A 24,835-nucleotide genomic window follows, 5' to 3' on the forward strand; every position below is an offset into this window, starting at 1 on the left:
TCACACAGTTGAAGCGCCGTAATCTCGCGCTTGCCAGCTAGCGCATGAGCAGTTCGTTTCCTGAGGCTGATGCCAGCACAAGGAAGGAACACCATGCCTGATGATATGTGGCATACTTGTGCATGCGCAAGATTGCAGCGCTTCAACTGTTGAACTGTTACGTCGGGGGAGCAAGTAGGAGATTCGGAGGAGGCGGGGCGGTGCTGGGCACCTTCACAGTGGGCGTGGCTGGGCTCCTGAAACATTGGTAATAGCCCCTTGGGCTCCTTACTAGCCTTATTTGTATGTATATGAAATCGTAGTTTTTTTTTTGACTGATTAAAAACATTCGCAGCTATGGAAAATGTATATTGTGGACGTGCTAGTGGCGATCTAGCCGCACATGCACACATCTCTATATGCTGAAACTAGCTGACAGAATCCCTTTAAAAATACAGCTATGACTGCTCCAAAGGTAGCCAACAATGACAGGGTCAAAATACAAATACTAATATAAATTAAAACAGGGTCTAAAATATGCAAACAAAAATAAACCACTAGTTGTAATGGCAACGCCCCCATTGCTCCTAGAGGCTCATTTCTGTAATATAAATATTACACACACACACACACACACAGTACAGACCAAAAGTTTGGACACACCTTCTCATTCAAAGAGTTTTCTTTATTTTCATGACTATGAAAATTGTAGATTCACACTGAAGGCATCAAAACTATGAATTAACACATGTGGAATTATATACATAACAAAAAAGTGTGAAACAACTGAAAATATATGTCATATTCTAGGTTCTTCAAAGTAGCCACATTTTGCTTTGATTACTGCTTTGCACACTCTTGGCATTCTCTTGATGAGCTTCAGTCAGGTTTTAATAAGTGGGATTTCTTGCCTTATAAATGGGGTTTGGACCATCAGTTGCGTTGTGGAGAAGTCAGGTGGATACACAGCTCATAGTCCTACTGAATAGACTGTTGTATTATGGCAAGAAAAAAGCAGCTACGTAAAGAAAAACGAGTGGCCATCATTACTTTAAGAAATGGAGGTCAGCCAGTCCGAAAAATTGGGAAAACTTTGAAAGTGTCCCCAAGTGTAGTCACAAAAACCCATCAAGCGCTACAAAGAAACGGGCTCACATGCGGAAAGCCCCAGGAAAGGAAGACCAAGAGTCACCTCTGCTGCGGAGGATAAGTTCATCCGAGTCATCAGCCTCAGAAATCCCAGGTTAACAGCAGCTCAGATTAGAGACCAGGTCAATGCCACACAGAGTTCTAGCAGCAGACACATCTCTAGAACAACTGTTAAGAGGAGACTGTGTGAGAATCAGGCCTTCATGGTAGAATATCTGCTAGGAAACCACTGCTAAGGACAGGCAACAAGCAGAAGAGACTTGTTTGGCTAAAGAACACAAGGAATGGACATTAGACCAGTAGAAATCTGTGCTTTGGTCTGATGAGTCCAAATTTGAGATCTTTAGTTCCAACCACCGTGTCTTTGTGCAACACAGAAAAGGTGAACGGATGGACTTTACATGCCTGGTTCCCACCGTGAAGCATGGAGGAGGAGGAGGAGGTGTGATGGTGTGGGGGTGCTTTGCTGGTGACACTGTTGGGGATTTATTCAAAATTGAAGGCATACTGAACTAGCATGGCTACCACAGCATCTTGCAGCGGCATGCTATTCCATCCGGTTTGCGTTTAGTTGGACCATCATTTATTTTTCAACAGGACAATGACCCCAAACACTCCTCCAGGCTGTGTAAGGGCTATTTGACCATGAAGGAGAGTGATGGGGTGCTGCGCCAGATGACCTGGCCTCCACAGTCACCGGACCTGAACCCAATCGAGATGGTTTGGGGTAAGCTGGACCGCAGAGTGAAGGCAAAAGGGCCAACAAGTGCTAAGCATCTCTGGGAACTCCTCCCTGTGGTCCCCTGAGTAAGGTGGGCCCCTAGTCCTCTACCCCCTGCACAAGTGACACATAACACAGTAGACATATGGCACTACATATATATATTCAATGTACAGCATCTCAACCAGCCTACTGTATGTGCATATAAAAAAACTTGATAGATTATTAAAGAAACTCCCCCAGTTTATTATTATGGACATGACCAGATAGCTGAGATGACTTCTAGGTAGAAAGGAAAGCTAGCCATTGTTCTCATTTCCCAGGACCTACCTTCTCAAAGTTGCTGCACGGACCCCCATATTCAATCATCTGGAAACATCTTGCTGCTGTGTGAGCAGGCAATATTTGAATGTATCCATACAATGGGCCCCCAAAATAAAGGTTACTGGTGGGCCCTAGGCACCCCAGTCCGACACAGTGTGTGTGTATATATATATATTATATATACACACACACACACACACACACACTAAACCATAATGCAGGCACATATGAACATGGGACCAACACAGATGCCTTCATCTGCCAAGCGCACATGTAACATGTCAGACATAGGTACAAATCTGGCCTTTAAAGTTTTGTGAGGGAATCATATGTAACGCCCCAGAGTGGCAATACCACTTCTGCACCCCGCTATTGTCTTTATTGGTTAAACTCATGTCATCATGTGTATTTATGTCACGTCCTAAACACTGTGCATATCTATTTCTATGTAACTGTTATGTTCAATTGTAATGTACCTAGTTCACCAGAAGGTGGCAGCAAACATGGCAGAGCTACAGTTATAGAGAATGGAACCCTTCTTTCCATTCTAACCCTCTCTCTAAGGAGGGGAGGGACTAGTTAGAGGTCAGTTACAGTTCCCACCAGCTAGGGGAAGGAAGCACGAGCATGTCCCTGTTGGACACGTCTTGCCTAAGCCAGACAGAGCACCTTCAGCTCTGCTGGATGTGGAGGCCACAGCTTGAAGCCTCTGAAGCCAGGAGCAGAGTTCCCTGAATTAAGCTAGAGTCAGATTACAAAACGAGAAGTTACAGCATACATCTAAAGCAAAGTTATTCAGTCAACCAGTCAGTACAGCAAAGCCAGAGAACAACAGATGTAGAAGTGTTTAGTTTGTTTGCCTGCCAGAGTTAATGCTAAAGCCTGCTGGGAACCAAGACAAAGCCTGAAACTGTTGGAGAAACGTTTGTGCAAAGTAAAGCTGTTACTGAACTTCATGACAAGGTCTGGACTCAATTTATTATTTTATCATCCCCTTCATCATTCTCATTTTGAGAATCTGATCTATTTAGCTGGTACCGCATTACGCAGTGGAATTTTCACACAAAAATCCACACGGAAAATCCATGCATACATTCTTATGGTGTTGAAACAGCTCTGTCTTTCTCTATTAGGAATTTCACACCATATCTTGTAAGAAATCTTTCAATGCGGAATATTTAGGCAAAATAAATATTTCAACTGTGAAAAGCTAGCTTTGTTTAGGATATGCAGGCTACATTGCCAGCATGAAATTCATTTTCTGAAACAAAAATTTAAGTACAACGTATTTACCAGGTGCGGGCAAATTGTTGTTGAGATATTATTAAATCTCATCGCCAAAGCGAAAATTAAAACCATACATTTTTCAGGGCACACTGCAGCTTTTGAAAACTGGAGCACGACATATTTATACAATATGCCACTTTCTAGCAGGACAAAAGCCACTGCATGCAATAAAAAAAAACAACTGCAAAAAACAGCGTCCGGATCCAGTTATAGTCAATGGAGTCCGGTGGTAATAGGCAGCATCTGGTCAACTCTGGCAGGCTGTTCTCTGCTGGAGCATTCTGCTGGATCAGTTAAACTGAGGTGTTAACATTTGCTTAAGGCCTCTTTCCCACGGGCATGTGCGCCCTGTTGCCGTATTGCGGACCGCATTTGCAGATCCGCAATACACGAGTGCCTTTCCGTCGGCATACCGCATCACGGATGCGGACCCATTCACTTCAATGAGTCCGCAAATCCGGAAAGGTACAGAACGGAACCCTACGGAAGCACTACTTCCGTTCCGCAAAAAGATAGGACATGTTCTATCTTTTTGCGGAATGGCCGGATAGCAGACCCTTTCAAGTGAATGGGTCCGCGATCTGCTGCGGCTGCCCCACGGACTGTGCTCGTGCAGCACGACCATGGGGCGCACACAACCATGGGAAAGAGGCCTAAATGGCATCATAGGGTGTATGACCCCAATAGATACAAATGCACAGGTTGCCAAGTACTATTTGTACTAGATGCAATGAATACAGAGGCATTTTTAACCATATGGTATGGACCTATCCCATCTTGAAACAGTATAGGTCGAAGGTGGACAAGTTCATAAACACTAAACTGGGGTTCCAGAGGTCTGCTCCCCAGCAAGAAGCCTGCTGGATCTAATATCAGAATTCATCCCCATCAAACACAACAGAAAGCTTCTTAGGCTTTTGATCTTTATCCAAGGAAAAAGATTCTCCTCAACTGTAAGCCTCCAAAGGTTCTGTCCATCTGTCAATGGGTAAAACTGGTTGATCCAGATCTAAGTATAAGCTAACATAATGCAGCTGGCGGAATCCAAATCTTGGATCCATGGATCAAAAGGAAAACTACCGTTGCTTCAGGCACCTAAAGAGTATAGGGGTTTTCACACTTGCGTTCTTTGGATGCATAATGCATATTTTGATGGACAATTGTTTTGTTTGTCTGTTTTTACTTTTTTAATTACCAAAAGAGACCACCTATATTACTCCCATAAACAAATTTTTCTTCTTTGCATACCTGGAATATGATAACACAATAAGGCCCTTTTCACACGGGCGAGTATTCCACGCGGATGCGATGCGAGAGTTGAATGCATTGCACCCGCACTGAATCCCGACCCGTTTCTATGGGGCTGTTCACATGAGCGGTGATTTTCACGCATCACTTGTGCGTTGCGTGAAAATCGCAGCATGCTCTATTTTGTGCGTTTTTCACGTAACGCAGGCCCTATAGAAATGAATGGGGTTGCGTAAAAAAATCGCAAGCGTCCGCAAGCAAGTGCGGATGCAGTGCGATTTTCACGCACTGTTGCTAGGAGACGATCGGGATGGAGACCCGATCTTTATTATTTTCCCTTATAACATAGTTATAAAGGGAAAATAATAGCATTCTGAATACAGAATGCATAGTAAAATAGCGCTGGAGGGGTTAAAAAAAAAGAAAAATAATAATTTAACTCGCCTTAATCCACTTGATCACGCAGCAGGCATCTCTTCTGTCTTCTTTCTTTGCTGTGTGCAGGAAAAGGACCTGTGGTGACGTCACTCCGGTCATCACATGGTCTTTTACCATGGTGATGGATCATGTGATGACCGGAGTGACGTCACCACAGGTCCTGTTCCTGCACATAGCAAAGAAAGAAGACAGAAGAGATGGATAAAAGGCGAGTTAAAATGATTATTTTTTTTTTTTTTTAACCCCTCCAGCGCTATTTTACTATGCATTCTGTATTCAGAATGTATTATTTTCCCTTATAACATGGTTATAAGGGAAAATAATAGCAATCTACAGAACACCAATCCAAAACCCGAACTTCTGTGAAGAAGTTCGGGTACCAAATATGCAGATTTTTCTCACACGAGTGCAAAACGCATTACAATGTTTTGCACTCGCGCGGAAAAATCGTACATGTTTCCGCAACGCCCGTCTGAAAGAAGCCTAACTGAAGCGTGACAACACAGATACAATTATGATACATAAAACATGACGATACAGATACAAATCATGACATCTGAAAATCGATAACTCAGATACAATCATGATAAACTGAAAAATGATGACACAAATACAATCATGATGACTGAAACAGGACAACACAGATACAATCTAAATACCTAAACCATGAAAATATAGATAAAATCATATCTGAAAAATGATAATGCAGCTACAATCATAATACCTGAAACATGATAATACAGAACTATCACCTATACAAAATATAGGTATCCATTTTGAGGCGTAAACCAGTTTGTATACTACACTAGAGAGTAGATTACCAAGACCTTACCCAAGTACTAATTCATGTTGTGTCTTTCCATCTCAATAAGTACGATTTTGATTCTCAGGAGTATGCATCCAGCCTACCAAATACGGTGGCTCTGTTTTCAAGAAATAAACTTTTACAATGAAAAGTTATGTAATTTAGGCTACTTTCACACTAGCGTTGTTGGATTCCGGCAGGCAGTCCCGGATCCGGAAATCCGTCTGCAAACAAATATTTGTTTCCAGATCTGGCTCGCCGGTGTCATCTGGAAAACCAGATCCGGTATTTATTATTTTCACATTTTTAAAAGATCTGCACATGCGGACCAGACAACCAGTTCCGTCAATGTGGCAATTTTGGTACCGGATCCGGCATTAATACATTTCAATGGAAATTAATGCCGGATCCGGCATGAGTTCCAGAATTTTGGCCAGAGAAAAAAAAATATATATATATAAAAAAGGGACGGAACGGAAGACATCCTGATGCATACTGAACAGATTGCTTTCCATTCAGAATGCATTAGGACCAAACGGAACTCAATACCGGAAAACTTTAACGCTAGTGTGAAAGTACCCTAAAAAATAAATTTTTACATCAATTCCTCACAGGTGTTGTTTCACCATAGAGGACTTGATAGGTTAGCTCGCTCTCACACAGTCAGGGTTTGCTCAGTTTTTGATCAATTATTTCAGTCAGTGATCATCTGTCAAAACCAGGAGTAGAGGCTACACAAAGATAAGTTATAAGGCCCCATTCAGATGACCGTATTTTTACTCCACATCTGATCCGCATTTTTTTGCAGAACAGATGTGGACCCATCCAGTTCAATGGGGCTGCAAAAAATGCGGTCCCGCATCCATATATCCATTCTGCAGTGCCGCAAAAAAAGATAGCACATGTCCTATTCTTTTCGGTTTTGTGAACAAGAATAGGCATTGTTACAATGGATGTGAAAAAAAATAATATATATGGTCAACACAGACGTCACAAGTATGTCATCTGTATTTTTGCGGATCTGGGTTTTGCGGAAAATATATACGGTCGTGTGAATGTACCCCAAGGGCTCTTGTACACTGTTTTGCGATCCGCAAATAGAACTATCCTATCCTTGTCCACAATACGGACAAGAATAGTAAAAATGTCCTGGTTTTGGAAATCACTGATCAACACTGACTTTGTGAAAGCAGCCTAAGGCTATATGCACATGACCGTCATGCGTTTTGCGGTCCGCAAATTGCGTATCCACAAAATACGGATGGCGTCCGTGTGTGTTCCGCAATTTACGGAACGGCACGGACAGCCTTTAATATAACTGCCTATTCTTGTCCCCAAAGTGCGGACAAGAATAGGACATGTTATATTTTTTTGCAGTCCACGGAACAGAGCCAAGGATGCGGACAGCACACGGAGTGCTGTCCGCATCTTTTGCGGGCCCATTGAAGTGAATGGGTCCGCATCCAAGCCGCAAAAACTGCGGCTCGGATGCGGACCAAAACAGCCGTGTGCACGTAGCCTAAGTGAGTGTCCTTGCATTGCTCATTTGAATGATGAACAAGTAATGCTACAATTCCCCTTCAGTGACGGTTGCAGGAGAAATGTGTACAGTAGTGGCATTCCTGGATAATAACAACTGCTCTTCATGTTCTACAGAAGCCATGCCAGCTTCTCCTTGAATAGAGGTTGTCTTCATGAGAGTTACGTTCAGATGATAAATATCTGGACAAGGAAATCATGCCAAGTATCAAACATAATGGGGGAGATTTATCATCTCCCTTACACTATAAAAGTGGCTTTGAAAAGTTGCAAGCTGAATGTTTGCGTCTAGTGAGTGCCTCTTTTTACACCACCCTCGCCCTTTTCAAAAAAGGGGGCATGACAAGGTGGAAAAGGGGCATGGCCAACACCCAAGAAAAATGTATCTTCATTTACACCAGTTTTCCGGTTCATATGAAGCCCCGTAGATTTCTAATTAGGCGCACGGACTGCCGGAAGGAGGCTCCTAATTAATGACGAGGCCTGCACATTTCATAAATTAGGTGTATCCTCCAGCAGCGCAGAGGATGTTAATACTAGCAGAGAAAGTACTGGTCTTGATAAATCTCCTCCAATGTTCTCCAAAGTGTTACTGAAAAAAAATGTACCCCTCCATCTGTGCAACCGGAGGCCTCCCCCCAGGGCCCTCTATATCGCGTCACAGGTTTGGTAGGAATGCCGAGTAGTGTAGTCCGGCCTAAATGTCTCTTTATGTGCGTCACGGTGCTCCTACCTGGATACGGCTGGACCCCAGGCTTTGGCTCTGAAGCAATAAATAGGGGGAATAATTGAGGGATTTGAAGAAATAACTTGAGACCAGACCTTGAGATGAAGTTCAATGGCAGCTTTACTTGAATAAACATTTCTCCAAACAGTTTCAGGCTTTGTCTTGGTTCCAGCAGGCTTTACCATAAAACTGGCAGGCAAACTCAACTCTGCTATATCTTTCTCTCACTCTGCTGTACTGAGAAGCTAACTTGGTTTCTTTGGTTCCTCTTTATGCTGCACTTCACTCTTGTCGTCGGACTTATGTTCAGCCAAAAAGTAGGTTAGAATCCTGGAAGCTCCAACATGGAGTCTCAACCAGAACAAACTAGAACTGCCCCACCTCATTCTGGTAGCAAGCAGGACTGGCCCACTTCTTCCCAAAGGGGGAGAATGGAATGGCAAGTTCCATTCTCTCTTAGGATAGCTCTGCCATTTACGCTGCCACCTGCTGGTGAAGCAGGCACATTACATGTAATAAACAGTTACATAACAAGATTATGAATGCACATTGTGGAGGACCTGGAAAGACATACATAAGATGACATTATATTAGCCCATTAGAGATAGTAGCAGGGTGCGGTAGTGGTAACACCACTCTGGGGTGTTACATTTGAATATACGACAGCTGGGTATCTACGATATTTCACACTCTGTCATATATTGGAACATCTCTCCTGCACAAGCATACAGTAGGTTTGCATTTCTCACCTTTCAGACAAAACAACCAGGCTTTGTGTGTCAGCAGGGCACGGCCGACAGCATCAATGCCCTTTGTAATGTGAAGTGAGGTTGGCATCAGTTGTTACAGCTGATTAAAAGTTAAATCCTTATCGTATTACTTAAGTCTACTGTGATATTAACAAGGTGTTAATTGATACTTATGTTATAATAGAAGGGCCAAGATAAATCTCAACAGTACAAACAATATCTGTTAAGATAAAGCGCCCAGAAATACACATGCACTACATACATTTCACAGTGTGCTATAGGATTAACTGTTCTCATATCCCATCTATAAAGACATTTCATTAGATCAGATGATGTATGCATGAGGATATTGTAAAGAAGATGCCGCAGTTAACTACCCTCTGTACGACCATAAAGGGAACCCGTCACTGGGATTTTGTGTATAGAGCTGAGGACATTGGTTGCTAGATGGCCGCTAGCACATCCGCAATACCAGTCCCCATAGCTCTGTGTGCTTTTGTGTAAAAAAAGATTTGATACATATGCAAATTAACCTGAGATGAGTCCTGTACGCGAGATGAGTCAGGGACAGGACTCATCTCGGGGTAATTTGCATATGTATAAAATAGTTTTTTTACACAATAAAAGCACACAGAGCTATGGGGACTGGATATTGCGGATGTGGTAGCGGCCATCTAGCAACCCATGTCCTCAGCTCTATACACAGAATCCCCGTGACAGGTTCCCTTTAAGACTCAAGCAGGAATGACCGACGCACTGCTTTCTAAGGCTCCTTTCACACTAGCGTTCGCTGGTCCGCTCGTGAGCTCCGTTTGAAGGAGCTCACGAGCGGACCCGAACGCAGCCGTCCAGCCCTGATGCAGTCTGAATGGAGCGGATCCGCTCAGACTGCATCAGTCTGGCGGCGTTCAGCCTCCGCTCCGCTCGCCTCCGCACGGACAGGCGGACAGCTGAACGCTGCTTGCAGCGTTCGGGTGTCCGCCTGGACGTGCGGAGGCGTGCGGATCCGTGCGGATCCGTCCAGACTTACAATGTAAGTCAATGGGGACGGATCCGTTTGAAGATGCCACAATATGGCTCAATCTTCAAGCGGATCCGTCCCCCATTGACTTTACATTGAAAGTCTGGACGGATCCGTCCCAGGCTATTTTCACACTTAGCTTTTTTTAGCTAATATAATGCAGACGGATCCGTTCTGAACGGAGCCTCCGTCTGCATTATTACGATCGGATCCGTTCAGAACGGATCCGATCGAACGCTAGTGTGAAAGTAGCCTAAGTGTACTAAATAAGGAGTTCTATTCACATTGAATAATGTCTCCTGACAGCTTCAAATCTGTTCCCTGCAGTAGGCAGTGCAAATCAATGGATTCAATTCCAAGTGGAATGTTTCAGACAATCATTAGCATGGTAACATACATTATCGGAGTAGATGCCAAGCAGCAGGATCAATACTATTCATCTGTATCCCTCTGATATGGCCAGTTTCAGCTTTCAAGCTTTTCTCATTAACTGTGGCCTATTTTCACCAAGACCCAAAGAAAGGCTCACATTTACTCTTGTCGTAACCTGTGCTGCAACTTAGTGCAATGTGACGCATTTTTTGGTGCAATTTGGTACATATAGTTCTTGAGAAACCCTCTCCATCTAGCTTGTCAACAGGGACGGATTGGCCATAGACAGGAAAACTTCCCAGATGCCCAGGGGCCACTTGAGCCCTCCACAAGACCGCCAGCCAGGTCAGTAATGATCTGACGCTCCCCTCCTTACTCTTGAATTCCACTGTGGCAACCAGAGTGGGAGGACAGAACATGGCACCTGGTGCTGGCCACCACAGAGTGGCGGTTACTGGGGAGGTATTTTGTGCTGCACTATGGTATTCGGTTCTGCAGGGCTAGTATATTGTGCTGAGCTGCAGTATTCGGCTCTGCTATTTTGTGCCGCAGTATGATACTGCTGGGCTCACCTACTTGTTTTGGTCTTGCCTTCTGTCAATATGGGGCCACTTTTACTCCCTCCCTCCCCCCCCCCAGGCCACTTTAAGTTCCCAGTCTCATTAAAGGGTGTGGCTTACCACAAGGGGGTGTGGTTTCATTATAATATGGACCTGATCCAACAGGCAGCAGTTATCAACAAAATTGTGCCAACCATTGGTTGGTACAGAGTTAGACCATTGTGTCTCCCCCTGCACCAGACTTATTATCCAGGCTGAGCCCCTGTGACAAATATGGTGCAGGTCCAGACAACCAGTCTAAGTTTACGTCATTTAATTTCAGGCTTAGTAAATCTGCCCCAAAATGTGCTATTTTGATACAAAATGTACATGCTTTATTTGAACGCAACTTTAAGTCTGCTGTATTACCATAAACTGCGGCTCAAAAAATATCATGGGTTTGGCCAGTGGAGAAAAAAAAATGTGCAGAACACCTTACCATCACAAAAAACTGTCTTCTACATTTAATCAGGCTACTTTCACACTAGCGTTTTTCTTTTCCGGCATAGAGTTCCGCCCTAGGGGCTCTATACTGGAAAATAACTGATCAGTTTTATCCCCATGAATTCTGAATGGAGAGCAATCCGTTCAGGATGTCTTCAGTTCTTCTTTTTGACTGCTCAGGACGGAGATAATACCGCAGCATGCTACGGTTATATCTCCGGCCCAAAAAACTGAACACTTGCCTGAACGCCGGATCCGGCATTTTTTTTCCAAAGGAATGTATTAGTGCCGAATCCGGCATTCAAAATATCGGATGCGCAGACCAAAAAAAAAATAAAAAAAAATAAAAACGGATCCGTTTGTCCGTATGACAAACAGACAGACGGATCCGTTCTTGCAATGAATTTGTAAGACGGATCAGGATCCTGATCAGTCTTAAAATGCCATCAGTTGGCATACGTTTTGCCTGCCGGATTCCTCTGCCGCAAGTGTGAAAGTACCCTCATTAGAATGACATAACTTTAGAATGAGTAGGTGGCCACGGCCAAGGACATTAGCAAATGTACTTTTCTCACACCTATAACATAACAATAATAGAATGAGGTGTATTAACATGTTTTCCTTATCGTCACGCTTTTTGTTCCTTTTTAGCAGTATAAATGATACGCCTCTTTCCCATTTTATTTATTTATTTATGTTCCTTATATAGCTGCAACACATTCTGCCGCATTGTACAGAAATCGTTATCATTCCTTCAATTTCATAGGAAGCCAAAGTTTCCAGTTTATTTTTGGAGCGTGGGAGGAAACTGAAGTAACCAAATACATGGGGACGACACAGGGATGCAAACTCCATGCAGATGTTACCCCCTAGGTAACACGTTGTGTTCAGAGGTAGCCTTAGGTAGAGTTAAATTATGATATATATCAGGGGTGGCTAACCTGTGGCTCTTTGCTTCTTCAAGTGAGGCTCTAGCTGCATAGCCAGGAAGCAGTCAGGCCGGCTCACTCTCCACCCCATGCTCAGATCTTTTTTCCTGATAAGGCACTGTTACTACTTTGCAGTTCCAGCTCACTCTTCACTACGTCCTGATGCACACAGTGTGCGAATGTAGTACGTGGAGACACGCACTATGACCTGATGTTGTGCTCATCAGGTCACAGTGGAGAGCGTGTCAGACCTGCAGAGTAGCAGGAGCCCAGTGCCTGATCAGAAGGGAAGATATAGTTTTTAAATTATAGAACTGAGCATGGGGGTCTGATCTTAGCATGGGAGGTTCTGATCTGAGCATGGAGGGGGGGGGGGGGGGCTGATCTGGACAATGGGGGTCTGATCTGACCATGAGTGGGACGATCGGAGCATGAGGGTTCAGATTTTAGCATGGGGGCAGATCTGATCATGGGGGTCTTGTTTGAGCATGGGTTGGTCAGGTATGATCATGGGGGGGGTCAGATCTGAGCATGAGGGGGGGATTTGAGCACTGGGGGTCTGACACAGAGTCTGATTTGTGTTGCCTGATCCGAGCATTGGGGGTCTTATTTTGGGGGTCAGATTTGGAGGTCTGATGAGGTTTAGGGATCTTATTGTAGGTGAGATTAGGATTGGGGGATCTGATTTAGGAGTCTGATCTGAGGTCTGAAAAATATATTTTTTGTATTTTTCTCTTCTAATGAAAAATAAAATATTTTAGCAGACCTCAGATCGGATGAAAAATATTTATTTTATCTTATTTTTCTTTGTGAAAAACTAGGTGCATCTTGTAGGGCGAAAAATACGGTGACTCGTGTGTCATTGTATAGCTTGTGGCTCCTGGTAGTCATATGATGTTGTTTTTTGGCTCTTTGTGTACGTAAGGTTGACCACCCCTGATATATATATTTGCACATTTGACTATTTTTTAATGGAAAAAAGTCCTGCATGCAGTACTTTTTTTTGCATCTAAAAAAAAAAAAAACTACAGGAATGGCTCAAACGCATGTCACGTGCGCAACAGGATGCAGTTTTTTTTTCTGTTCTTTTAACGGATCAGTAGAACAGAAAATGAAACGGAGATGTGAACTATTAGGCCTCTTTCACACGGGCGTCATGTTTTTGGGCCGGATAAGATGCGGGTGCGTCGCGGGAAAATGCGCAATATTTCCGCACGAATGCAAAACATTTAAATGCGTTTTGCACGCGCATGAGAAAAATCAGCATGTTTGGTACCCAAACCCGAACTTCTTCACAGAAGTTCGGGTTAGGTGTTGTGTAGATTGTATTAATTTTCCCTTATAACATGGTCATAAGGGAAAATAATAACATTCTTAATACAGAAAGCATAGTACAATAGCGCTAAAGGGGTTAAAAAAAAACTCAACTTAATCCACTTGTTCGCTCAGCCGGCATCTCTTCTGTGAGGAAAAGGATCTTTGATGATGTCACTGCGCTCATCACATGGTCCATCACATGATCTTTTACCATTTTGATGGATCATGTGATGGACCATGTGATGAGAGCAGTGAAGTCACCACAGGTCGTTTTCCTGTGCACAGCAAAAGATGAAGACAGAAGAGAAGCCGGGCTGCGCGATCAAGTTAAATTATTTTTTATTTTATTTTTTAACCCATCCAGCCCTATTGTACTATGCATTCTGTATTAAGAATGCTATTATTTTCCCTTATAACCATGTTATAAGGGAAAATAATAATGATCGGATCTCCATCCCGATCGTCTCCTAGCAACCGTGCGTGAAAAAAAAAAAGAAAAATTGCACCGCATCTGCACTTGCTTGCGAATGCTTGCGTTTTTTCACGCAGCCCTATTCACTTCTATGGGGCCTGCGTTGCGTGAAAAACACACAAAATAGAGCATGCTGCGATTTTCACTCAACGCACAAGTGATGCGTGAAAATCACCGCTCATGTGAACAGCCCCATAGAAGCGAATGGGTCCAGATTCAGTGCGGGTGCACGCATTGCACCCGTGCGGAAAACTCGCCCGTGTAAAAAGGGGCTTAAATAGGGGGCACAATGGGAGAACAAATCTTACACAAAAAATATGCCATTAAACATCGATATTATCTTCTTACAGTACTAAACTTTGGAGAGAGCATGTTTACAGCTCACCCTATAGAGTCTTCACAGGAAGCCTGAATGGTTTTAGCTTATAAATAGTAGGGATCGACCGATATTGATTTTTTAGGGCCGATACCGATACTTTGTGAACTTTCAGGCCGATAGCCGATAATTTATACCGATATTCTGGGAATTTTCTTTTTTTTTTTTTTTAAATAAAAATTCCCACAAATCTGCTGAAAATTAATGTTTATTGTTAATGTGTATTTTTTTGTAAATCTCTTTTTCATTTATACTTAATATTTTGGTGTTTTATTTTTATTTTTGTAACTTTTCTTTTTTTAGTTTTTTTTTTTACTAACTTTTAGCCCCCTTGTCCTATTCACCCTGATAGATCTCCATCAGGGTGAATAGGAGCTTATACTGTCCCTGCTGCTCTGTGCTTTGTGCACACAGCAGCATGGAGCTTACCATGGCAGCCAATGCTTCAGTAGCATCCTGGCTGCCATGGTAACCGATCGGAGCCCCAGCATTACACTGCTGGGGCTCCGATCGGAGGAGCAGGGGAGAGGGGATCCTGTGGGGGGGGGCACACTGCGCCACCAATGTTTTTAATACTGGGGTGGGGGTGGGGGGGGGGGCGCACTGCGCCACCAATGCCTAATACTGGGGGGACTTGGGGGGAGGCGCACTGCGCCACCAATGCTTAATACTGGGGGGGAGGGGGGGCGCACTGCGCCACCAATGCTTAATACTGGGGTTGGGGGGGGGCTGCACCAATGTCTAATACTGGGCTTGGGGGGGGCGCACTGCGCCACCATTGAAGCTTAATCTCTAATTTATTCATATACAGGAGGCGGGAGCTGGCTGCAGTATCACATAGCCGGCTCCCGACCTCTATGAGCTACAGCTGCGATCCGCGGCACCTGAGGGGTTAACTACCGCAGATCGCAGCTACAGTTCATAGAGGCCCGAAGCCGGCTATGTGATACTGCAGCTCCCGCCTTCTGTATGAGAATAAATGAGAGATAAAGCTTCATTGGTGGCGCAGTGGCCATAGCTCCTCCCCTCCTCTTGTCCCCTGTCCTTTCATTGGCGGCGGCAGCAGCAGCATAGGGGGAGGAGACACTGCTTCCTTCTCCCCTGTGCTGCAGAGGGAACACGGAGAGCGCTGTCAGCAGCGCGATCTGTGTTCCCCATACGCTATCGGAATATCGGCAAAATAGATGCCGATACCGATAGCGGTCAAAAACCTGAATATCGGCCGATAATATCGGTAAATCCGATAATCGGTCGATCCCTAATAAATAGTGTCAAAGTTTATATCCTTCACACCAAAAAAGTGGTTATTGAAAATATGATGCACTGAATGTGAGTCCTCTGTTACTCTGCAGTGCTGGCTGAAGAAGCGTATGAACGGGCAGGAACGCTAATAGGGTTATTGTGCCAGTTCACACCACAAGTCAGGCACCCAAATACACAACATAAAGGACAAATCTTTTAAGATTGCTGGAAGTACAAGACAAGATTCTAATTCCCCTTTCACACGAGCGTGACGGATTAGGTCCAGATGCGTTCAGTGAAACTCGCACCATTTTGCAAGCAAGTTCAGTCAGTTTTGTCTGTGATTGCGTTCAGTTTTTTCGCGCGGGTGCAATGCGTTTTTCAAGCACGCAATAAAAACCTGAAGGTTTACAAACAACATCTCTTAGCAACCATCAGTGAAAAACACATTGCATCCACACTTGCTTCCGGATGCAATGTGTTTTTCACTGAAGCCCCATTCACTTCTATGGGGCCAGGGCTGCATGAAAAACGCAGAATATAGAACATGCTGCATTTTTCACGCAACGCAGAACTGATGAGTGAAGAAAAAAAAAAACTCTCATGTACACAGACCCATTGAATTGAATCAATCAGGATTCAGTGCGGATGCTATGCGTTCACGTCACGCATTGCACCCGCGCAGAAAACTTGCTCACGTGAAAGCAGCCTAAAAAAAAATAAAAAAATAAATCATGATGGAACCTGCAGCTTGAAAACAGGTTGATGGCCACAGGCTGTAGCTGACCCTCCTTAATCTTAACTTGTCAAAACAAGCAGCCAAATAGTAGAAGCAAGCAGCAACAATAAGGAGACGAAATAGTAAACTCCAACGTCCCTACTTGCATGCTTCATAGAGATTATCGTAATATAGATCGTACAGAATACTGTATGTTTATTCTGTGCCAGTTGAACATTGTAGGTAGGTAGAAGGTAAAACCATGACATTCCCTTTATATTTTAGCAACAGTTCTTTAGGAGGCAGAGCAAGGAAGCCATGGTTGGACCAGAAACAGGACCAAACGTGTTCCATATAAAACCCATACAAAGAAGTAGCAATTTGAACTTCCTGAACTTCTAAATCTGTAAGGGTATGACGACACGGTCAGGTTTCCTGATGCAGTTTTAGAAACCAAAAGCATGAGTGGATGATGAAAGGAGAGAAAGTATAAAGGATAGATACGACCTCTTTTTTGAAACCACTCCTGGTTTTGGTTAAGGGATCGTTCTCTCTCAGGGAGTCGCAATCACAGACTTCTCCTCTGACAATAGGGTTAAAGTCCAAATGGTGCTTTATTGTGGTACTTCAGCACCAGCATAAACATAAAACAAAAATAAACACCTGCCCGTCTCGGCACTATTTTAATACATAGGTTGTCTCTATCCTCACCTATAGAGCGCAGTTCACACATGGAATTAGATCCAGCTTTCCTCAGCCAAACGGTCCAGCAGCCTCCAGGATGTGACCACCCCAGTACCTTTGGGGGATTATGGTCCAGAAGTCCTCCAAACTCTTACCGTGCGACCATCTTTCCGCAGGCATCGCTGGGCCCCCAAATTTCAGGCTTTCACACAGTTTCGTGGCCCCTCAGCCCTCCTGACTGAGACCACACAGAGCCTATGCAGGATTCTTTTCCAAAATCTCTCTCGCTGTCTGTCATACACAGAGGGTTGTTTTATCCCTCCATGATTACAACAGCAGGCCATCTGCGATCTCCTCAGCGAAAGGCAATACATGAAATGGAAGGGTGTGGACTGGCAGATCCCACTACCAAACCTATCCACCAGTCCAAATAAAATCCAGCCCAGAACAAAATGTAGACAAAACTGTCTCAGCAAACTACACTTTGCTGAAACCACTGCTTTCTGGATTTTAGTTATCTCACCCAGCTGAGGTATCTGGGTGGGTGGGATATACACACCTTCCGGCACTGTACACATTACCACAGTTCCCAAAACCACATGCAGAAAACTGACCATGTGGCCATAACTAGAGATGAGCGAATCGACTTTGGATGAAACAATCGAAGTCGAGTCGCATAAAACTTCGCAGGAGCTCCTTACAGTATTAGAATGTATTGGCTCAGATGAGCCGAAGTTATTGCTTTGCGAAGTCTTGAGAGGCTTTGCGCAATAACTTCATAAATTAATTTGTACTGTAAAAAAACAAACAAACTCAGGTTTGGTTCCAAGGTTTTTTACAGTACAAATTAATTTATGACATTATTGCGTGAAGTCTCGAGACTTTGCAAAGCAATAACTTCGGCTCATCGGAGCCAATACATTCTAATACTGTACGGAGCTCCTGCGCCGTACAGTATTAGAACGAAGTTTTATGTGAATCGACTTCGGATGTTTGGTTCTTTGTCCTGCCAGAAGCTCATTATTCCTCCTCCCCACTCTCATAGTCCTTATTGTCCCTCTATTCTCTCTAGATCAGGGGTCAGCAATCTCCAGCACTCCGGGTGTTGTGAAACTACAACTCCCAGCATGCTGCATTCACTTCTATGAGAGTTCTGTGAACAGCTGCATAAGCCTGCATGCTGGGAGTTGTAGCTTCACAACAGCTGGATTGCCTGATATTACTGACCCCTGCTCTAGACAGGTTTTAGCTATGAAGTTTCTGATCTTAGCTTATACTATTGATTTATGGAAAGCCGTTTATAACTGGAGGTACACATTAAAATAAGAACATCGTAACATTTATCTGAAGAAACAGTGGGGCTGTGTCCCAGAGGCTGTAGAAAAATCTGGAATCCACACTGCTCCAAGCTGAAATCTCTCAACTGTTTCTCATAGCTGAGCGTATTCACTTTCAGCAGTATAATTATTTAACTGGGAATTTTCCTCGATACTTAACATTTTTCATGTCCAATAAAATCCCTCGCCCAGCTGAGAGCACAGTCTCGCTTCTCAGCCTCTGGAACAAAGATGTATCAGATTGCACAAGGTCATACAGAACTAGGATGACATTTTCAAAAGGATGTATTGCTAGTAATGATGCCTCAGTATTCTCCACTCTTAATGTCAAAACCTTCTGCCCAAACAAAACACTGGAAAATCTTACAAATTATAAAAAGACGTGACAGGCTATTGGGGTCTAATCTCTGAATAATGTTGGCCATAGTTGTGATGAGGCAGACGTTGCTCCGTGGTTGGAGCAGGCACTTGGCTGGGCTCCAGAGACCGCTGATGTGATAGGTATGCACCTGATCCTTCCATTAGAACATACAATGGAAACGAAGCAACCGCAGGATAATGAGCAGAAGATGACCACTTAATTGATTTTTCCTGACTTAGGTGACAATCTCTAGGAAGGCTGATCATGAATGGTAATGAGGACCATGCAGCACCAGGTCAATTAAAACATTAACAGAAGCACTTGTTAGCATACAAGACTCAGATTATCAAGTCATGAAAATGGATTAAAGCCTTGTACATTTGCATTACAAACTCAGTATGTCATTGGACGAATTTTTTTTTTTTTTTTTAAAACCTGTTTTCGTTTTATTAAGATCAATAAAACAAGTCTTAATCAGGGACAATCGTTTAAGTAACGTACACAGTAGGCAGCGATAAGTGCTTAGGCTTGTCTTTCTGAGGTATTTTGCTAAGCGCTATCGATATGTGATACGAAAGGCACATAAAAGGTTAAAGAAGGAGTGGTAAAAGGTGTCCTTAAGGGGCTATACATTGCTCCCTGAGGCCTCCCTCACACCTCCATGATGACATCAGTGACAAGATGGTCATCATGAACGTCCCACCCTGGCAGGCACAACGACTCAATTCATCTGAAAAAAGCAGCTATATAAGTTCCACCCAGCGATAACAGCCAGGGTTTAGAAATGTTGGACTTGCAGGAGCTGCTTAAGCACCGGGCAGCTTAGATCCAAGAAGCAATTGTGGGACAACCCCTTTAAAAGCTCATATTTCAGGAGTTAGTACATACAGTATTCATCTAAAATTGGTTGTCATTAAAAATATAAACTGACAATTTACAAATGTTACATTGGAAGATTAGATATTAAAAGGTAGGGATGAGCGAATCAATTTCGGATAAAACATCCCAAGTCGATTCACATAAAACTTTGTCCTAATACTGTATGGAGCAGGAGCTCCGTACAGTATTAGAATGTATTGGCTCCGATGAGCCGAAGTTATTGCTTTGCGAAGTCTCGGGACACTTTGCGCAATAACTTCATAAATTAATTTGTACTGTAAAACTCGGGTTCAAACAATTATATTAAAAAAAAAACTCGGGTTCGTTTCGCGAAGTAATAACTTCGGCTCATCGGAGCCAATACATTCTAATACTGTAATTTCATCCAAAGTCAATTCGCTCATCCCTAATTAAAGGGGTTATTTATACTTTCGTCAGAAACTAGGCATCTGCCTCTTAATATAGTAGGTGCATCTCACGCCAGTGCAGAGAGATCAAGACTAGTGTATGGGTACCAATGAGTCCACAAAAAAAATGCGTCTTAGGGTTCATGCCTACGAATGTAAGAGCTCTGTGCCCATATTGCAGACCCGAAACGGCGGATCCGCCAATTTACAGGCGCTGGCCAAATGCACTCTGTGTTGCAGATTCTGACAAATTGACTTGAATGGGTCCACGATCTGCGAGATACAGCCAAAGATAGGACAGGTTGTATTTTTTGTGGAGCAGAGGCACGGATCTAAAGTCCACAGAAACACTACGAAGCGTTGTTGTGGGCTTTTGGGTCCGTGCCTCCACACCGCCAAAGATAAGACATGTCCTATCTTTTGCCATATCTTGCGGATGCGGACCCATTCAAGTGAATGGGTCCGCATCCACAGCACTGAGCACTTACATTCGTGGGCATGAGCCCACGGAAGAGCTTTGTAGTTTTTCTGTGGGCTTCAGATCCGTGCGCCTTCACTTCGCAAAAAGATAGGACATGTTCATGGGTATGAGCCCTTACACGGGGTAAAAAAGCCATTTTACAAGGAACAATACATGTTCAAAATGCTACTATTACAGCGCCCCAGGAGTTCTCAGAGGCAGATTACCTTCTTATCGGGCATAGTTTTTTCAGCACACACATCATTTTCTGTGTGTGAACCTAGCCCGACTTTCATGCAACCTCCGCTCTCTAACTTTTTTCATTCTTCCCAAGATATTATAAGGGCCAGTGTGCACACTCGGCAGTGAAAGTGCAACTGCAATAAAGTCTTGACGCAGAGGTGTTCCACCGCAATACAACGTCTGACACACATGGATTGGTTGACCGATATAGACCTAAGTCATTGTCTAGCCCTAGTGTACGGGTGCCTTCACATGCGGCAGACTTAAGCCTCATTCACACGTCAGTGTTCTACGGACGCGCGCTGTACGTGTTCTCCACGGACAGCACACGTCCCCATTCATTTTAATATGTGTTTTCAAACATCAGTGTGTTCACGGTCTGTGGGTCCGTGTTTTTAGCACAGACGCATGCTCTATTTTGTCCGTGTTCACTGATCCATCGCTCCCATTATAGTCTATGGTTCCGTAAAAGATACGGCTGCAGCACAAATGCCATCCGTGTTTTAGGGATCATTAAAGAGATGCTTTAAAAATTATTTTTCAGATGTGCAGGGTCAGTAAAACACTGATGCAACACAGATAGCACAAAGCGGACACACAGACCCATCACGGACAGCTTCACGGATGTATCACTGACCACCTTCTCACGGATTTGAACACGGACGTGCAAATGAGGCTTTAGTTGCAGAAATTTTCTGTGACTAAAAAATCATTTCCATTCACCTAACTGGGGCTTGCAGAAATCCCTGTGCTTGTCGTCAGATCAACCCCATTCAGATGAATGGAACTGATTTTCAGTTGCAAAAATCTGCAGCGTGTGAAGGCTCCCTAAACGTTTGGAGGAAATTATAATTAGGAATGTTCCAGAGTACTGGGATGCCTTCACACACGCCAGATTTTGTTACAGAAATTTCCGCAACTGAAAATCAGTTCCATTCATCTGAATGGGGTTATTTTGGCGACAAGCACGTGGATTTCTGCAAGCTCCAGTCAGGTGAATGGAACTGACTGGTTTCTTTAAAGTAGAAAAGTATGTAGACTTAAACAATCCAAGGATCCACTGAATAAGCATTTTCTATGAGACAGTCGCACTGGCATACCACTCATTCCTGCACTTACGCAGCGCTAGAATTATGTCAGAAATTCTACTAATGGAGAACTCTGACTGTCCATAAAGGTTCGGCAATTTATAGAATACCATGAATCATTTACCTACTCATAACTAGGGCAATGACATACAAATGGAGGCACTGACTATAGCAGACAAATCCCAGACCTTATTTTTTAAAAGCCTTTTGAAAAATAAGCAGGACAACTTGGGCGTAGTGGGCCACCCCTGCCACTTCTTCCTAGCAGAAATCAGGATCAATCTTCCCTAGGATCAGATTTCAGTCAGTGGTTCCCCTTTGACGGTGTCTGTGAAGGGACTGTTGGTCCATAGGTCTGTTTTTGCCATCATTCGTATTCCACATCCACTGCTAGGCTGAAAAAGGGATTTCTAGAGCATCTCCTAGCAATGGTCAGTGAAAATCATCTGACCTATGGACTTCAATGGGTGATGTTTGATCAGCATTACAGACCAAAGTACTGCATACTTACATTGTTTTACCACTGACCCACAAGTATAGATCAATAAACACATTAAAACCAATGGATAGGTGTTATCTCCATGGAGAACATGGCCAGCACACGTCTGATTTACTGACTATGGACAGATTTATTTCTCTATTGTAAATCACAGTCTGTGATGGTCAGAACATTCCTCCATGCCTTGAAATATACAACAATCTAGAACTGGTTATGAGAATATAATACCTACACAGGTCTCCCTGTATGGCTACTATATCCATATCTTATTGTCGCCTCCTCCGTCAGAATAATATAGACAATATACCGTCAGCACCACTAACCATGCATGAATAATTGTGACCCTTCTCCCAAAGACTTGTTCCTGTATGGGCAGCTTTATCTGTAGCGCAGAAAGCCAAAAAGCAGAGCTCTGCACCAAAACAGCAACACGTCAGGGAGGATCCACAAAGCAGATCAATAGGACTTGTCTACTACAACTCCCCTCATCCACCCCTTCTAGGAAGTAGAGCAATTAGCCTGAATAGCCAGGACTACACCAGAAGGATGATGACATGATCCTCCTCTGCCGCAATGAGCTGTCCCTAGAAAAACAATGCAACTGGGAATCCAGGGGTTAATGGTAACCGGACTAACAAGTTTATTAAAGCATCTGGAGGAGGATCATCTGCCATGATCTAGCAATAGGACACAGCCCTCCTACAGATTACACTCTACTGCTCCCATTGCCAGTAGTACAGTGTGCTCAGCTCTGCTGCATCACTACAACTTTCCATCTGATTGTAGTGTTATACTCTACATGATGAGATAGCAGCAATAGACAGGTATACAGGATCCACCTGCAATACAGCACACACATACTGTATCCAATGTGTCTGTGCTGCAGAATACACACATGCATTCCCAGCTCGGTGCTGCGCTCCATCTATTGCCTGGCTGGTACACACAGCGAATTCCGAATAAGCACTGCAGAGGAGCCCCGAACCCCGGCCATGCATAAGTAATAACAGAGGTAAGTCTCACCTGTGCAGCTGCCGTGTACCCGCACCGGGTTCTGCAGCCTGCCCTCTCCCCGGCTATACATGTCAATGTGCCTCTGTGCTTACACTGGCTCCACAACTCTAGCCTCTCCACCAATGGTAAAGGCTAAATACTAGTCTCCGTAAGGACCTACTGACGTCACAATATCACGTGACATCCCGAGGTCACGTGGGTCGGCAGCCGGCGAGCTCTGCTATTACAGGCACTGGCCGACTGTTTGCAGAGTAGGAAGGTCCGGGGTGGCTGCTCGGCGATGTCTGTAGCACAGAGAGGGGGAGAGAGCCTGAGGTGGATGTGAATACTGGGGAGGGGCTGCGAATTCTATGTAGGAAGGGGATTCTGTGTGAGATTGTATGGAGGGGGGCTGTGTGAGATTGTATGGAGGAGGGGGGGGGGCTGTGTGAGATTGTATGGAGGAGGGGGGGGGGGGCTGTGTGAGATTGTATGGAGGAGGGGGGGGGGCTGTGTGAGATTGTATGGAGGAGGGGGGGGCTGTGTGAGATTGTATGGAGGAGGGGGGGGGCTGTGTGAGATTGTATGGAGGAGGGGGGGGGCTGTGTGAGATTGTATGGAGGAGGGGGGGGGCTGTGTGAGATTGTATGGAGGAGGGGGGGGGGGCTGTGTGAGATTGTATGGAGGAGGGGGGGGCTGTGTGAGATTGTATGGAGGAGGGGGGGGGCTGTGTGAGATTGTATGGAGGAGGGGGGGGGGCTGTGTGAGATTGTATGGAGGAGGGGGGGGGGCTGTGTGAGATTGTATGGAGGAGGGGGGGGGGGGGCTGTGTGAGATTGTATGGAGGATCATACAATCCTACAAGGCAGCCCCCCTCCATACAATCTCACACAGCAGCCCCCCTCCATACAATCCCATACAATCCCACACAGCCAAGCCCCCCTAAGCATACAATCCCACACAGACAAACCCTCTAAGCATACAATTCCACACAGCCGCCCCCCCCCCCCCCCCCCCCCCTCAGCATACAATCCCCCCTCAGCATACAATTCCACACAGACAAACCCCCTCAGCATACAATGCCACACAGCGGCCCCCCTCAGCATACAATGCCACACAGCGGCCCCCCTCAGCATACAATGCCACACAGCAGCCCCCCTCCATACAACCCCACATAGCAGCCCCCCCAGTATACAATCCTACAAGGCAGCCCCCCTCCAAACAATCTCATACAGCAGCCCCCTCCCCACCCACCTCCATACAGTCTCACACAGCAGCCCCCCCCAAGCATACAATCTCACACAGCAGCCCCCCTCCATACAATCCCACACAGCCAAGCCCCCCTAAGCATACAATCCCACACAGACAAACCCCCTAAGCATACAATTTCACACAGCCGCCCCCCCTCAGCATACAATCCCACACAGC

The 24,835-nt window shown here is 44.5% G+C and overlaps 1 protein-coding gene across 2 annotated transcripts in view; it reads right to left on the reverse strand.

Moving 5' to 3' along the window:
• Positions 1–23,541, reverse strand: part of CAMKK1 (calcium/calmodulin dependent protein kinase kinase 1) — a 245,382-nt gene extending 221,841 nt beyond the window's left edge. For both annotated transcript variants that reach the window (XM_044285140.1, XM_044285139.1), the window contains exon 1: positions 23,438–23,541. The gene's annotated coding sequence lies outside the window, so the exon portion shown is untranslated. The remainder of the gene's footprint in view (positions 1–23,437) is intronic.
• Positions 23,542–24,835: the final 1,294 nt, after the last annotated feature.

This window comes from Bufo gargarizans, chromosome 3, assembly GCF_014858855.1.
Source record: "Bufo gargarizans isolate SCDJY-AF-19 chromosome 3, ASM1485885v1, whole genome shotgun sequence".
NCBI classification, from domain to species: Eukaryota; Metazoa; Chordata; class Amphibia; order Anura; family Bufonidae; genus Bufo; species Bufo gargarizans.